The sequence below is a fragment of the Leuciscus leuciscus genome (genome assembly GCF_965113295.1).
Source record: "Leuciscus leuciscus genome assembly, chromosome: 4".
Taxonomy (NCBI): domain Eukaryota; kingdom Metazoa; phylum Chordata; class Actinopteri; order Cypriniformes; family Leuciscidae; genus Leuciscus; species Leuciscus leuciscus.
In genome coordinates, this window is record NC_138728.1 from 54,277,116 (window position 1) to 54,290,017 (window position 12,902).

Here is a 12,902-nt window from a genome sequence, read left to right on the forward strand (position 1 = left end):
CGACTAGAAACTGTAGATATCACACAAAGAATGTATACTAAAAGCAGCCCTAAATAGTCTCACTACATTTTGTTACGTGTTCAAAGTAAACACGGTCTCTGTCTCTATCTTTGACGATAATAGTGTTAGCTTTCTATCCCAAATGTAGTTTCGCCTGCCTACACAGCACAGGACTAACGTTATATGACTAAAACTATCACACAACAAACTCACAGTCAAGATAACCGAGTTGGTTGGCAATGCTACGCCACACATTGTCTTTCAAATCGTTGTCCTTGTAGTATGTGATTGGCTGAAGCCTATTCTGTCGCCGCAAAAGTAAAAAAAAAATCGACATCGAAGCGAATAAAATAAAAGTCGTTTTTTCGCCGCTGCGCATTCGCGTTCGGTGTGGAAGCACTCATTACACAAACAGCTGATCGAAAAATAAAACCATCGCGCGAATGATTCGTGCGTCAAAATCGCGTCCAGTGTGAAAGGGCCTTTAAGCGCGTGCACCACAACTATAAAAAGCCATTATCAATGGAGCGCAGATATTATGAGTCACCATGGCAACAGCGGCAGACAAAAAGAGGTCTTCATATTTCTTCACATTTTAATTACTGTTATACAGTGTTGGGTGTAATTAATTACCAAGTAATCTAAATACTGTAATTTAATTAAAGGGATTACTCTTAATTCTTCTGTAATTTAAAGTTAAATCTGATGTAATTGTATTAGACTATAGAACAATTCTGTATAGGCTATTTAACATACATTTTTAAAAGTTATATTTTTAATGTAACCTTCTCTCTCTACACACTTTGGTCAATTCAAGAATAATTCATGCAATATTGTTTATTGTTTATTTGAAAGCATTAAAAGTGCTGTTTCTTGTCTCTCCTTGTATTGTTCAAGTGTTTAAGGTTGACATGGGATTTAGTAATTAGTAATAAGTAGACCAATAATTTCTAAAGATAGTCATTATTACATTAATCTAATTACAATGTTGAAGATGTCATTTGTAGTTAGTAATACAAGTAACTTGCCCAACTGTTATAATATCAGAGGTGAAACTGGAAGAACAGTGTGTTATTCAACCTAATTTTAATTTTCATGTAGGTGCAATCCTGCAGGTATTAAAAGAACATGGCAGCAGCTGAAATTTAAATATAAAAACATAATTCAGTCAAGTAAGGCCTACTGCAGTGTAGGCTACCTGGCTTTACAAACATGTGACATATTAAATAACTAAAGCATCCGGTGTCTAGCAGTGCAGCAGCATTTTTGGCTGAGGGAATTCCTGGAGGGACTTCAGAGCCAGTCACTCCCAAAGATCCAAGGGCCTTCATAAAATGTAAGAGGTTTACATATGTGTTATTTGTGATATAGGCTATTTTTGATATTTCCATTTATTTTACTTTGGGTTAGGATTTTTGTTGGTCCCAATAGATTCTGATGGTAATATCTGTCTTTTGGAGCCTCCTGTCCCAACAGAACCCCAGGCAGTTGTAAGTTGCCTACTCAATACACCAGAAATTATGACAAATAGTGTTATAAAGTGTACTCAACCAAATGCTCATCACATGGGGATAAAGAGTTTCTGCTGCTACAGAGGTAATGTTAACATTATGTGTCTACACATTCTTTCACATTTTTATGTGGAGTAGCCTATAGAATCTACATTTACACATTTGGCAGACGCTTTTATCCAAAGCGACTTACATTGCATTATCCTATACATTTATACATAGGTATGTGCAATCCCCTGGGATCAAACCCACAACCTTGCGTTGTTAACGCAGTGCTCTTACCACTGAGCTACAGGAAAGCTACTTTTCAATCTAAGTCTAAATCTAAGTTTAAATCTAAGTATAAACGGGTATTCTTATCTCTCCCCCTCCCGCCCCCAGAGTGTGGAAGAACAGCAGGAGGACGGTCCATCAACTTCTGGTGCACAGATGAACAGTTCAGTGATTTCCAGTAAATGCCACAGTTTAATTCTGTAGAATTTGTTTAGAACTACATTATGTAACTCTAATATACTACTGTGTTTTCAGTTGCCAGTTAAGGAGTTATATAGACTTCATCTTATAAAAAAAAAAAAAAAAGCAATATTTTATTTATTAATAAAAGATTCATTTTATTAATAAAAATGTACTGAAAGAATGAATGAGGTGTTTAAACACCACTTCCTCTTTAAAAAGGGGAGGAGACCGAAAGAAACTCTGGGTTTACTGAAGAAAACCTGCTCCCGACCAGGTTAGGTTCACAGAGTAAGTTACCATGGTAACTGACTCTGAGTATAAGTTACCTCTCTTTCAGAAACAGGCTTGACTTACTCTGCTTTCTCAGGTTTAACATACCTCCCATTCTGAAACAGAAAACTCAGAGTTTCCCTCATTTCAGGGTTAACATACTCAGAGTTTTCACTTAACCTCCTTTCTGAAACAGGCTTGACTTACTCTGCTTTCTCAGGTTTAACATACCTCCCATTCTGAAACAGAAAACTCAGAGTTTCCCTCATTTCAGGGTTAACATACTCAGAGTTTTCACTTAACCTCCTTTCTGAAACAGGCTTGACTTACTCTGCTTTCTCAGGTTTAACATACCTCCCATTCTGAAACAGAAAACTCAGAGTTTCCCTCATTTCAGGGTTAACATACTCAGAGTTTTCACTTAACCTCCTTTCTGAAACAGGCCCCAGGTCTAGTTTAGGAGTGTGAGGGCTTGTATATTGTGTCGTTATATTGTGTCGTTATACACACTCTTTATATTGTGTCGCCTCATGAAAGGATAGAGGGCCGTTCGCATGCTGAGTTTGAGCAGATGTGGCCTGGGTTTCTGAGGGGTTTTGCAGCTTCTTTGCATCTCTGAGAATCTGTTTATTATCTGACTCAGAGGACATGTTGGTTTCCTCAGAAGTCTTTTGATGAAAAAGATGAAATGTAGTTGCAATAAACGCGTGAAGAACCCGCACAACTGCAGCAGCGGAGGGCTATTATTATATTATTATGCTGTGCAGAACTGAGGAAGAACTGATGACGGAACAGTTTCATCTTCGGCTGACAAGAACGAAAACATGAATCAAGCTAAATTCTTGTTTTTCGTTGTTTGGAAAAATGAAAAAACGATAAAGGAACTGTTTTCTAATTATTAGTATTTTTTACTTTCAATAGGCTCAAAAAAACGACTGAACCAATGGTCCGAATCAGGGTATAATCCGTGTATCATTCGTTCAGTCGTTTTTTGAATTAATATTGAATATAGAAAAATGAGAAAACGGTCCCTTTTTCGTTTTTTCATTTTTTACAAAAAAAACGAAAAACAAGAATTCAGCTGGATTTCTCGTTTTTCGTTCTCAGTTAGAAAAATGAATAAACAGCTTGAATATTCGATTTCTACACGTGGGCGGGAATTAAACGCCCCTTTCCTCTGATTTGTCAGCCGAAGATCAAACTGTTCCGTCATCAGTTCTGCACAGCAGAATAAGAGTCCTCCGTTGTGCGGATTCTTAACGTATTTATTGCAACTACATTTAATCTTTTTCTCATCAAACCACCAGACTAACGAATGTCTTGACACAACCCGTACCGGGGAATAGACTAGATAGGGCTTTCTTCTGTGTCATAAAAATTCACCTACGATTTGCATCAGCCGGCTGTTAGCCTATATTGTCGCACTCGCCCAGTAATTAATATATATATATATATATATATATATATATATATATATATATATATATATATATATAAATTAAGATATAAATCAATATAATTAGTTGTAAATTAAATATTTTTAACACTAATACAAAAAGAAAAGAATAATGCATTGACTATATAATTGGCCTATATTAACGTTAACGTATAAACTGTCATTCAGACTGACTAGCCTATCTAACAACTGGAGAAGTTTTATGATGTAGGCCTTGTGTTTCATTAAAATGTATTATAATTTATATCTCTAGGATGCGCGCTTGTGCGTGGCGCGCCGGGTCATGTTGAGAGGGAAACGCGCGCGTCACATCGTTGTAAAAAAAGCATATTCATAAATAGTGTAAAAGACCGGTAAATAAAATACAACATTAACATTATAAACACTATTAATAACATAATATGCGTATTTTAACGAGAAACTGAAACTGTACAGGAGCAGACGTTGGTTTCGGGCATCTCTCATTCGTCCAGTAGCCTATCCATATTTGCAATGTAACATTTGGATGCTAATTAATAATGTAAAGAAGGCTTCGTACTTCATTCGAGTCCCAATACTACACGTAAATCAGCATCTCCACAGCAAGGGAAATTAGTTTGGAATGTCAACAGACCAATTAAGCAGAATAACGTTTTATATGTTTGGTTGACTGTTTTATTTTAATAACGAACAGGCTGCGACACCCGACATCACTTGGATGTGTTGCTCAACAGGGGATTTAATAGCTACTGTCGTTTAATACTCTCATTCGAAACAGTAACATTATATGTCTATTTGTGTACTTTCAAAATGACTACAACATATCATATGCCTTTGAAATTATTATATAAGAATAATAATTATTATAAATGATTATTATATTCTTTCTGGCGCACACCAAAAATCAACCAAAATAGCCTACAGCCAATAGCCTTCTTGGCGCGCCTATATATTTTTGAAGGTCAACATTAAGATTAATCACAGCGTGCTTGTTAAAAAAAAAAACCCTGTGACTTGACTTTACAATCCGGAAAATAGCAAATTATTTCACGGACCCCCTGGCACTTGAGAACTCCTGGTCTACACAGAAGAAAGCCCCGTCTAGTCTATTCCCCGGTACGGGTTGTGTCGAGACATTCGTTAGTCTGGTTATTTGATGAGAAAAAGATTAAATGTAGTTGCAATAAATGCGTTAGGAATCCGCACAACGGAGGACTCTTATTCTGCTGTGCAGAACTGATGACGGAACAGTTTGATCTTCGGCTGACAAATCAGAGGAAATGGGCGTTTAATTCCCGCCCACGTGTAGAAATCGAATATTCAAGCTGTTTATTCATTTTTCTAACTGAGAACGAAAAACGAGAAATCCAGCTGAATTCTTGTTTTTCGTTTTTTTGTAAAAAATGAAAAAACGAAAAAGGAACCGTTTTCTTATTTTTCTATATTCAATATTAATTCAAAAAACGACTGAACGAATGATACACGGATTAGGGTATCTTCCGTCCATTTCATTTCCTATTTGAAATGAAATAAGCAGAAACGAGAAACGGCGCCTTTATTCGTTTTTTCGTTTTTTCCAAAAAACGAAAAAACGAGATTTCGGCTTGATTTTTCGTTTTTTTAGTTCACGGGCAAAAAACGAATAAATGACTTCAAAATTCGTTTTGCACATGTGGACGGTCATGAGGCACCCCTGTCAGCCGATTGGTCAAGAAAATCTGAGCATGTGACGTCATCGGTAGTTCCCCAGGTTTATTCAACAAAATAATAGTCCTATGGCTCTGCGTACCGCATATTAAACTGTTCAGGGCAGGTCCTGGGCTTACTTATGTGCAACTTAACGCATTTCAGAGAAATATGTATATATCAGAAATATTAAATATTAATCTGCACCCAGACGGTTTTATTAGCTGTGCGGAGTTAAATCTGTGTGGTGAAGCACATACGCAGCAGTCATAACTCTTCTTTTAGACAATACGCTCAGTTTTGGACAAGGGGTGGTTATTGCAAATACTGTAATGCAAAACTGCTGATGGTGGTGGGTACCGCGATGATGGTAAATAAAATTGCACTGTAACTGTAGCTAATCATAGCCTGTTCTTTGGCAGTTGGGTCTGTTCGAGGTCGGATCACGTTCTCACCACAAACGAACCGCTCCAGAGTTCGTTTGAAAGCGTACCGCTTTTGGTGCGCACCCGAGTGCGATTGCTGCATTCACACCTGCCCAAGCGAACCGCACCAAGGGGGAAAACGAACTCTAGTGCGATTCAACAGAACTAAATGAGGCAGGTGTGAAAGAAGTAAGAACCCTTAGATTTTCTAGTTGTTGGAAATACTGTTAACCCTATGGTTTTTTTCTTGATATTTTGTGACTTTCTCATTTATCATGACGAACATGCAAAGTTTCAACATGCTGATGTGTTTTGACATAGCCTATACAAACAAAATTACTATAGTAGCCTAGGCTACGTTCCTGATGTTCACGGGCCAATTTGACCCAAACATTTTAACACTCTAATGCAACTGTAGGCTACTGACCCAAAATAATAAAATTGCTTGGTTATATTTTGTTATTTTGTTTGTTTTTTTACAACCTTATGAAGCTAAAATTAGCTTTTCCACACTTATTTTAATACAGAAAAATATTTTGTCAGCCACAGATGGTAAAAATGAGCCATCATTTATTTTTTCAATCTACCTGAAATAATATTAAACCTTTGTTTGTTGGTATTTTGTGACTTTTTTTCATTTATCATCATGATCATGCATGCAAAGTTTCAACATGCTGATGTGTGTTGACATACAAACAAAATTACTATTACATTTGTGATGTTCCCGCCCGGGTCAATTTGTCCCTCAGCTATTAAAATGCAACTGTACGGACACATGTGTTTGTATCAGAGGTGTCAAGTAACGAAGTACAAATACTTCGTTACATTACTTAAGTAGAAATTTTGGGTATCTATACTTTACTGGAGTAATTCTTTTTCAGACGACTTTTTACTTCTACTCCTTACATTTTCACGCAATTATCTGTACTTTCTACTCCTTACATTTTAAAAATAGCCTCGTTACTCCTAGTTCATTTCGGCTTGTTTTCATTCCGTCTTGTCGTCGTTAAAAAAAAAAAAAATTGGCCAATTACACAAACGGTTAATAGATCTGAGTCCCGCCTCCTGAACACACATCGCTAAACTGATTGGCTTTGTGTTTTCTTTCTATCTTGTGAGAGGCTGTAGTCACATTTGGTTGTGCGAAGCGCCAAAACTTCTCCGAGACGAGTCCTTAGGAAACCTAGATGCGGTAAGCGAGGGAGAAATTAACAGTTCTGTGCTCAAGAATACGGGGCAAATCGCGTCAAATATTGATTTGGGGACAGACGTTTTTACAATATAATGACAATCGTAACATAACACTAACATAATCGTTAGTGTGTGTGTGTGTGTGTGTGTGTGTGTGTGTGAGCGAGTGAGCGAGAGAGAGAGTGTGTGAGTGTTGTGTGTGTGTGTGTGTGTGTGTGTGTGTGTGTGTGAGCGAGAGAGAGAGAGAGAGAGAGAGAGAGAGAGAGAGAGAGAGAGAGCGCAACTCTACATTATAGGGTCAAAATATCCCCTCAAAGATGTCAATATTCGAAATCCTTGTCCTTTTTTTTTTCTTTCTTTTTTTTCAGAAAACAGCTTATAAATCAGACTTTTGTTTTTTGAAAATGTAAAAATGCAGACAGTTTTCTGTAATAGGTAAGGTTAGTCTATAGGGGGGTAGAATACACAGTTTGTTTGTACAGTATAAAAATCATATAAAATCTCTTATCGGCCCACGCACCATTCACTTACAAAAAATATATACAAACTTTTGTACAGTGCTCTTGTCAACACCGAATTGATTTGCCACGACACGGTATTCTGCACAGCTGCCAAGTTTGTATAAAACAATAGCAACGCGCATAATTAGGGGAATGGGATTCCTGATGGTTACGTCTTCTGGGGACATAAATTCCTCCACCAGTCCACACAAGCGTGTGAACGACTGGCGTTTCATGCGAAAGTTCTGCTTCCATTCCAGGTCAGAAAATTCCAGTAGCACAACTCTCTCCCACCAGTACTTACTACGAACCTTCATCCACATCCTTCTGGTCTTCCGAGGAGGGAGGGGTAGAAAATCGATGCTTCGTATCGCAGTAACGTTACCACAACTAAAGAGGCCAGCTTCTTGCACCCGTCTTCTTCTCAAAGTTTGCAGCAACAGCGCGTAGTCACGCTGTTGCTTGAATAAGATCAACACAATGCCTACAACTAGCGCGACGATTAAGTGATGCACCATCTTGACAGGATTGAAAACGCGGGAAATTATGAGCCAGATGCGGCAGACAAGCTGTGTGCGCATGTCAGAAAATGATTCCGATTGAATGCGTCAGCATATGTAAACACCAGATCGGTTTAGATAACATCCCATGTAAACAGTCAACCGGAATCGGTCAATCAGAACGATCTCAATCAGAATAGCAAAAAAGTGTGCATGTAAACGGGGCTAGTGAGGGTTCGGGTTTGTTCCGATCAGAGCTCGTGAGCGGAGAGCGCATTTCTGAATAGCCTATATTCTGCTCCGCTCGGTCATTCCGTATGAGGCGCCGGACTGGACAAAAGCGAGGCGAACTGCGCGAGCGAGCGACAGCGCGCGAGAGAGACCGAGTGTGTCTGCGCGCGAGAGAGATCGGGTGTAATATAGTATCACTGATCAGATGTCATGATAATAATATCATTAGATGTCATGCAAGGCTTATTTGATATTATTTAAAGTAATTTACCAAAACATAGCCCATTTCAGCTGACTTCAACCTTTGATGGTGTAATTCTGTATTTAAATAGTTAAAATGGCAATACTATGTTACTACTAGCGGTAGCCTACTAGTCATATTTGGCAATAATAGTCTACTCCAAATGTCAGCTAATGAAGGAATTTGAACTTGATACAGTTTGCTGTGTGCGAGAGAGACCGAGTGTGTCAACGGTGCGCGAGAGAGACCGAGTGTCAACGGTGCGCGAGAGAGACCGAGTGTGTCAACGGTGCGCGAGAGAGACCGAGTGTGTCAACGGTGCGCGAGAGAGACCGAGTGTGTCAACGGTGCGCGAGAGAGACCGAGTGTGTCAACGGTGCGCGAGAGAGACCGAGTGTGTCAACGGTGCGCGAGAGAGACCGAGTGTCAACGGTGCGCGAGAGAGACCGAGTGTCAACGGTGCGCGAGAGAGACCGAGTGTCAACGGTGCGCGAGAGAGACCGAGTGTCAACGGTGCGCGAGAGAGACCGAGTGTCAACGGTGCGCGAGAGAGACCGAGTGTGTCAACGGTGCGCGAGAGAGACCGAGTGTGTCAACGGTGCGCGAGAGAGACCGAGTGTCAACGGTGCGCGAGAGAGACCGAGTGTGTCAACGGTGCGCGAGAGAGACCGAGTGTCAACGGTGCGCGAGAGAGACCGAGTGTGTCTAAGCCTGGTTTAAGAGCGCACGGAACAGCACGAGTTTGAACATATTGAACCACCGTGATTTACTTAACACAACGCGAATATTATACACATTCTGTATATTGTATAATATATACACATATTATACACAATATTATAAACATTCTGAAAATGTAACTTGACTCATGTGTTGTAATAACTTAGTTTACTGTCATTGTGAGGGGACAAGACACATTAACAAAGCCGTTTTCATCATGTTAGGCACAATATTAATTATTAATGTGTACATATTGAGAATTAATACAGAATTAATACAATTTGTAGCCTTCAGTAAATTAAAAAAAGCTCATCTCAAGGAGGGGAAGAGACAGCAAGACGAGGAGAGTATTGTATAGTAATATATAGTATTGCCATTTTAACTATATTTAAATACAGAATTACACCATCAAATGTTGAAGTCAGCTGAAATGGGCTATTTAAATAATATCAAATAAGCCCTGCATGACATCTAATGATATTATTATCATGACATCTGATCAGTGATACTATATTACACCCGATCTCTCTCGCGCGCAGACACACCCGGTCTCTCTCGCGCACTTTCGCTCGCGCGCGCAGACACACCCGGTCTCTCTCGCGCACTTTCGCTCGCGCGCGCAGACACACTCGGTCTCTCTCGCGCACTTTCGCTCGCGCGCGCAGACACACTCGGTCTCTCTCGCGCGCTGTCGCTCGCTCGCGCAGTTCGCCTCGCTTTTGTCCAGTCCGGCGCCTCATAATTCCGCAGGGTCGCTCGCTCAACCCAGAATGGCCTGAGACTGGTTCGAAAATATGTGGAATAAGGGCTGCCTCCGACTAAATTGTTTTTTTTTCTAGTCGACTAGTAGTTGTTTATTTAAGCCATTCGTGGACAAATCGCCTCTTTATATTAATTTAATTAGCCTACTTAAATATGCTATATAGCCTACAGGATAATGAGCGTTATGACCGCACGCATAAAGCTTGCCACAAAGAACCGGTTAATATCTTTTTATATAATTTATGGTTATACAGAAAAAAGAAATATAAAAAAATAATCTGTGATATTTCTATCACTTTTGTATGTGTCCACTTACAATCAAATCAAAACATTGTGCTTTTGTAAAATAAAGAAAATAAACAGGGTGTGCGTTCTGCCTCTCCATCGCGGTGAACTTTTTTTTCTTGAGCACGTCTATAAACTGAATCAAAACTCAGCGAATACTTGTCACACATTTATGAGCCATATACCTTTATACACATTTAAGTGTGTACTTTTAAATGATCGGATTCAAACTGAAAACAAATATTCTCTGTTTAAGTAATTTGTATAAAACCAACAGGATGTCCAGCTTCTCAAACGCTTGCTAATTACTTTTTAATTCGACACGCCCACTCGCGCAAAAGAGATTCACATGCAAATCTCCACATGGGACGCGAACGCCCTTGTTACCTCAAACACAAAACACCAAAAAACTTCACAAGTCTCTGCTTTTCGTCGAGTTTGGAAGACACGTCTGAGCTTACATTGGATTTACCCCTAGAAGAAGAAGAACGCGATTTGAAGACAAGAAAGATGTAAGGTAAGAAATTCTTACTTATTAGTTTATGGTATTGTTGCATAAACTTCACATTGCAGTTGAACTGTTGCTAGATATATGGTGAATATTATACTATTTAGACCCGTGTTTCCTGTTAAATACTGTTTGTGGATATCTGCTCAAACATAGATATGTATAACCATAATGTTTAATATTTTGGAGCGCGATGGCGTTTGAATGTATCATATTTTGGAGAGCGCTGTGGGTTTGAGTATCATATTTTGGAGCGCGCTGTGGGTTTTAATGTATCATATTTTGGAGCGCGCTGTGGGTTTTAATGTATCATATTTTGGAGCGCGATTGCGTTTGAAAGGAAAAATGCACCAAACATTAGGCTTTATGTTTTGACTATTATCTCATTTCATATCATCATAACGAATGGAAACATTTGAAGTAACATATGATAATCAATATATTTTTCTCTAGCGTAGTTGTTCTTGAAATCTTTTGGAAGATTTAATTTATTGTTATTATTTTATGCAGCACTGCGTAGCCTATGCCTACAAGGCACAACAAATCTGGTGTTCATTATATATTGTTGGAAACGTGTGTGTGTGTATTCTGTGAATTTTAAAAAGAAATTTTAACCAGAAAAATCTAAAATCTATTCCCAAAATCGTGCAGCCCTATAGTTTCTCTTGATATCAGTATGTTCACAGTTTTTTCTTTTTTTTTTTCTTTCAGGGACCAGATGCAACTGAGTCCTGCTGACTTCAACATTCACATGAGTGTCTGTACATGAACATGGTAAAGTGAAAATCAAACACCTTGGAAATGAAAGGTATGTACAATGTTTTTAGGAATGGCACAAAGGTCTCTGTCTTTGGATCATTGTTTTCAATGTGCTCTTTTGTCATTTGTATTTTTGGATTGTGTTGTGTTGTAAATAAATCCAAACAATCTAAAAGCCATTCTTTTTTAAATCTCCTCATTCTTTGTGCAAGGTTGCTCTGAATGACAGGGCCTGATCGCTCCTAATAGGGCAGTTAGGGGAGTGTCTTTGTCTTTCTCAGGTGTTGAAGGCTTACATATTAATGAGATGATCACGCCTCTTCGCATATGGCTTTGTCACACAAAACATGTCTTAGAAATTTTAAATCAATATATTGTCTTATCTGAATGAGCAGTCAGGGTGATTTTCACATAGTTTTGGAGCAAATATTCTAGGCTACGTCATACAATTTTCAAAAGTCTTGTGAAGAAATAATCAGTATGGGTTTCATGGCCTTATTTCAGTGAGAATTATTTTTTGTATTTTCACAAACCACGCATAAATGTCATTATCTCAAAACTACAAACTTTTACATACATGCTGCTGATATATTATTGTAGCAGAGTTTGTGCTGAATACAGTGTAATTAGACTTTAGCCATGAAAATGTCACTAGTAACAGAAAAAAACACAAATGTCAGAGCATGTCAGACCACCTCCAGGCCCAGAAAACAGCTCAGACCTCAGAGGGTTAAACAGTGATTGGATAACATTTTTAATTTAACGTTTTTAATTTAAGGCCCACCCACAATTGGTCTGGCCCATCCAAAACTGGAATCCTGGCGCCGTGCCTGGGCTAAAGCAAAGGTTTTTTGATTGCTCACTCACTCTTGAGCGTCTGGCACGACCGCGCGAGTGATTTCAATGTCAATGTAAAGACGCGTTTACACGCTGTGACGATGTCGTCATAAATAAGCAATCAAATGTTTATTTATCCTAGATTTATCAGTCATCTTTCATCTGTAATATAATCCGAGTTCATTATCCATAAAAATCAAAACAATGTACAGTATATAGTATGTGAATCTGCAGTTGTCATAAGATAGCGACGAAGATGGTGACGTTTTGGGTCGAGCCCAGTTACCTTTATCTGGATGACGTGCGTCACTCAAGGGAGTTGTAGGCAGCTATCGGAAGCCAAGCCAGTGAGTGTACCTCGCGGAGCTCCGCTCGAAGACTCCCGCGATTTATTGTTTTATCCGTGGCAAAAGTGTATCGTCTGCGTTCTAATCGATCGCGCTCTGGATCTTTAAAAGGAAAGCATTGTATCCTCGTCATTGTGTGACTAGCGGATGGTCGTTGAGACGCTGCAGGGTTAACAGTACGAGTGAACCGTTCTAAAATCTGGGCGGAATTGACGGATTGGGAGCCTCCAGCCTGTAT

At 39.0% G+C, this 12,902-nt stretch overlaps 1 long non-coding RNA gene across 1 annotated transcript in view; it reads right to left on the reverse strand.

Annotated features, from left to right (window-relative positions):
- Window positions 1-288: 288 nt before the first annotated feature.
- LOC309497145 overlaps window positions 289-12,902 on the reverse strand; it is a 139,802-nt gene continuing 127,188 nt past the window's right edge. The window contains exon 3 of the long non-coding RNA XR_014205422.1: window positions 289-482. This is a non-coding gene — a long non-coding RNA (uncharacterized lncRNA). The remainder of the gene's footprint in view (window positions 483-12,902) is intronic.